Source organism: Phodopus roborovskii, unplaced genomic scaffold (assembly GCF_943737965.1).
Source record: "Phodopus roborovskii unplaced genomic scaffold, PHOROB, whole genome shotgun sequence".
Taxonomy (NCBI): domain Eukaryota; kingdom Metazoa; phylum Chordata; class Mammalia; order Rodentia; family Cricetidae; genus Phodopus; species Phodopus roborovskii.
In genome coordinates this window covers 1,500,938-1,506,043 of record NW_026125665.1, presented here as the reverse complement: position 1 = coordinate 1,506,043, position 5,106 = coordinate 1,500,938, and positions in this window count along the sequence as shown.

Here is a 5,106-nt window from a genome sequence, read left to right as displayed (position 1 = left end):
TATTGAAGGAATCCATAGCTTATTTTCTGTGGAAACAAAAACGGAAATCCTTTTCCCAGTAATTTGTCCTTAGACTTAAATTTTGAAGTCAAAGCATTTTTAAAATATATAAATTGAATTAATCCAGCAGCATTTCCCTTAACAGTTGTTATTTCCTCAGCAGTCAAATGATACAAAGACAATATAACACCATATAGTATCAAGATTCTCTCTGTGCTTTCCATCTTTACATGGCTTTTTATTACTCTATTTCTTCTACTTCGATTTTTTTTCTTTTTTTGAGACAGGGTTTCTCTGTGTAAATTTTATCTGTCCTGGAATTAACTCTGTATACCAGGTTTACTTTGGGATCACAGAGATCTGCTTGCCTCTGTCTCCCAAGTGTTATAATTAAAGGTGTGTGTCACCACATCCAGCTACTCTCTTTTTATTATTCTTTTTAAAATCATTTTATCCTGTTTATTTTTCTCTCCCAAGCCTATGTATATTTTAAAACACACTGTAAATCTTTAGAGGTTTTTCATAATCTGAATCTTTATCTTTTTGTAGCCATGAGTCTTATCTGGTAAACAACAACATTGCTAAAATGAAAGTCATAGCTGTATTAGCCGTGGTCTATCAAAGATGGCGGCGGGTAATTTTACCGTCAGAACTGAGAGCTGTGTTCACCGCCTGGGTCTGCTGGTTTGGAGAGGTGGTCATTGCCATTGCCAGCTCTCATGCACATCATTCAGTTGTTAGCAGTGCTTCTTAAAAGCCTTGCAGGTTTTTTGTTTGTTTGTTTGCCGCTTATGCTGAGTCAGGAAACCTCCCTTAAAGGAGCCGCACAAATCTCTGCTTGTCTCTAGCAAAACAGAGTCCAACCGAGAAAGATGCTGCTACCAGGAAGCCTTGCTTGTCTCTGTTCTTCTGTTTCTAAAACCCATTCTTAAGCTTTTGTTAAGTTTTAAGTGGAAGTCCTTATCAGCCACGTTGAAGGTGCCATTATGTTAAGAGTTTGCTTTTCAGTTGGTCTGGATCCACAGCTGTGCCAGCCCCAAATAACACACAGAGATGCTGTATTAGATATAATTCTGTAGGCCAGTTACTAGTTTCTTATTGGCTAGCTCTGTCTTAAATATTAACCCATTTATATTAATCTAAGTATTTCCACGTAGTCTTATCTTACCGGAGAGAAGCCCTGAACCTCTGTTCTCTTAAGTCTTTACATGCTGACTCCTCCCTACTAATTCCTCAAATCCTCCTTGTTTTCTAGTCCCACCTATCTTGCTTTTCTATTGGCAAACAGTGCTTCATTAACCAATAAGAGAAACATATTTACAGAATGACATCTCCTATCACCTTCCCAAACCAAAACCGTCAACCATACCCAATCCTGTATCCCAATCAAAATCCCAAACTGATTAAAAAACCTATACCCATTCCAAATCCTATTCCCATTCCAAATCCTAAACCTGAATCTAAATCCCATACCCTTCCCAATCGTGTACCCTTTCCAAATCCTGTACCCATTCTCATTCCTGTACCTAATTCCAAGTCCCATTCCAAAACCAAATCCTGTACCCATTCATAATACTGTACCCTATCCAAAACCCATTTCCAAACCAAAACCTGCAACCATACCCAATCCTGTACTCGAAAAAAAATCCCGTACCCTATCCAAATTCTCATACCGATTCCAAAACCAGTATACATTCCAAATCCTGATCCTTATCCAAAATCCCAACCCTTTCCAAAACTGTACTCTATTCAAATCCTGTACCCATTCCAAATCCCGAATGCTATCATAAAACTGATTCCTGAATCAAAACTTGCAACCATTCCTAATCCTGTACCCTATCCAAAATCGAACACTGATTCCAAAACCTGTACCCACACCAAATCCAATTCCCATTCCAAATCCTGAACCCTATCCAAATTCCCACCGATTTTCAAAACCTGTACCCATTCGTAATCCTGTACCCATTACAAATCCTATACTCAAACTAAATACTGTACCCTATCAAAAATCCAAACCCATTCTAAAACCTATACCTATTCCAAATCCTGTACCCAATCTTAATCCTGTACCCTATCCAAAACCCATTCCCAAACCAAAACCTGCAACCATACCCAATCCTGTACCCCAATTATAATACCGTACTGATTAAAAAACCTGTACCCATTGCATCCTATTCCCATTCCAAACCTGAATCCAAATCTAAATCCCATATCCTTTCCAAACCTGTATCCGTTCCAAATCCTGTAGCATTTTCATTCCTGTACCTAATTCTAAATCCCATTTCCAAACCAAAACCTGCAGCCCATACCCTATTCTCTACCCCAATAAAAGTCCCGTACAGATTCAAAAACGTGTACCCATTCCAAATCCTATTTCCATTCCAAATCCTGAATCCGAATCTAAATCCCATACCCTTTTCCTTACCAAAACCTGTACCCATTACAATACCTATACCCATTCCAAAAACTGTACCCAATCTTAATCCTGTACCCTATCCAAAACCCATTCCCAAACCAAAACCTGCAAAAATACCCAATCCTGTACCCCAATAAAAATCCCTTACCGATTCAAAAACCTGTCCACATCCAGAGCGCTCTTGGGGCTCTGATACACACCCACACACCCCCACCAAGAGGCTGCCCTCCCCCTACCCTGTGCCCTACCCTGCCCACTGTCCCACCACTCTGGTTGAGCACTGGGACAGAGGGTGGAGCCATCAATCCTGCCACCTTCAGGGAACTTCCTGGAGCTGCTCTGAGCACATTAGACCTGCCTATCCACGCAGGACCACCCAGAATCCCTGCCTGCTTGGTCTCTGATCCAGACTACAGGTCCTCTGCCTGAGTTCCAGGCCCCACCCAGAGATCTGCCTTTCCCCGTGGAGCCATTCTGAGTTTCTGTGGGCTGGATCCTTGACTCCCATCGCTGGGCCTCTGCTAAAGAGACCTCAGCTGGAGAGTGTCAGGCCCAGGCTAGATCTGCCTATAGGCACGTGGAGCATCCTGAGTCCCAGCCTTCAGGATCTTTGACCCCCATTGCCAATCTGCTGGAGCATGATCTTTGACGCCCATCGCCAGGCTCCTGCCTGAGGAGAGACCTCCTAGAGAGCTTGATCCACCCAGAGCTACAGACATCGAACCTCTGACCCACACAAGCCCACCTGGGGAGTACCACAGAGGGAGACCCCACCAACATCTACTGGAAGAAGCTATGGGAAGACGGCAATACAAGAAAACACCTAACAACAGAAAGACAAGCATGACACCCCCAGAATCAAGGGACTCTACACCAACTAGACCTGAACACAACAAAGTAGATGAAGCAGAAGAAAATGACTTAAAAATTATCGTCATAAAAATGATAGAGGCCCTTAACGATGATGTGAGAAAATCTTTTACAGAAATGCAAGAAAAAACAAATTAAAAAATGGGAAGAAATGAACAAATTTCTTAAAGAAAGTATAGAAAGCCAAGAAAAAACAATTAAACAGGTGAAGGAAACAGTTCAAGACTTGAAAACTAAAATAGAGACAATAAAGACAACACAAACCGAAGGAATGCTGGAAATAGAAAAACTGGGTCAACGATCGGGAACTACAGACACAAGCATAACCAACAGAATTCAAGAGATGGAAGAGAGAATCTCAGGCGTGGAAGATAAACTAGAGGAAATAGATTCATTGACCAAAGAAAATCTTAAATCCAACAAATCCTTAACACAAAACATGCAGGACTTGTGGGACACAGTGAAAAGGCCAAACCTAAGAATAATAGCCATTCCAAATCTTTATCCATTCCAAATCCTGTACCCTGTCCAAAAATCCCTTCTCAAACCAACACCTGTAACCATTCTCAACCCTTTACCCTATCCAAAATCCCATACCGATTCCAAAACCTGTACCATTCCGAATCCTATTCCCATCAGAAATATTGAACCCTATTCAAAATCTCATACCCTTTCAAATCCTGTTTGCATTCCAAATCCTGTACCTAATATAAATCCCATTCCCAAACCAAAACCTGTACCCATTCCAAATCCTATTCCCATTCCATATCCTGAACCTGAATCCAAATCCCATACCCTTTCCAAACCTGTACCCCTTTCAAATCCTGTACCCATTCCCAATCCTGTACCTAATTCCAAATACCAGTCCCAAACCAAAACCTGTACCCAAATCAAATCTTGTACCCTATCAAAAATCCCATACCAATTCCAAAACCAGTATCCATTCCAAATCCTGAACCTTACCCAAAATTCCAACCCTTTCCAAAACTTTGTCTATTCCAAATTCTGTACCCATTCCAAATTCTGAACCCTATACAAAATCCCAACCCTTTCCAAAGCCAGCTCCTAATCCCATTCCTGTACCCATTCCAAAACCTGTACCCAATCCAAATCCTGTACCCTATCAAAACCCTTCCCAAACCAAAACCTGCAACCATACCCAATCCTTTACCCCAATAAAAATCCTGTATCGATTCAAAACCTGTACCCATTCCAAATCCTGAAACTGAATACAATTACCATACCCGTTCCAAAGCTATACCCGTTTCAAATCCTGTACCCATTTCAAATTCTGTACCTAATTCCAAATCCCATTCCTAAACCAAAACCTGTACCCATTCACATTCCTGTACCCTATCCAATATCCCATACCGATTCCAACACCAGTATACATTCCAAATCCTGAACCCTATCCAAAATCCCAATACTTTCCAATACCTGTACCCATTCCAAATCCCGAATGCCAAAAACTAATTCCTGATCCAAAATCTGCAACAATTCCCAATCCTGTACCCTGTCCAAAATCCCACACTGATTCCAAACCCTGTACCCACTCCAAATCCTAGTCCCATTCCAAATCGTGAACTCTATCCAAACTCCCAGCTCTTTCCAATGCCAGTACCTAATTCCAATCCTGTAACACCTTCCAAATCCTGTACCCAATCAAAATCCTGTACCCTATCCAAATTGGAACCCTTTCCAAAACCTGTACCTATTCCAAATCCTGCACCCAATCTTAACCCTATTCAAAACCCATTCCCAAACCAAAACCTGCAACCATACCTAATCCTGTATCCCAATCAAAATCCTGCACCGATTCA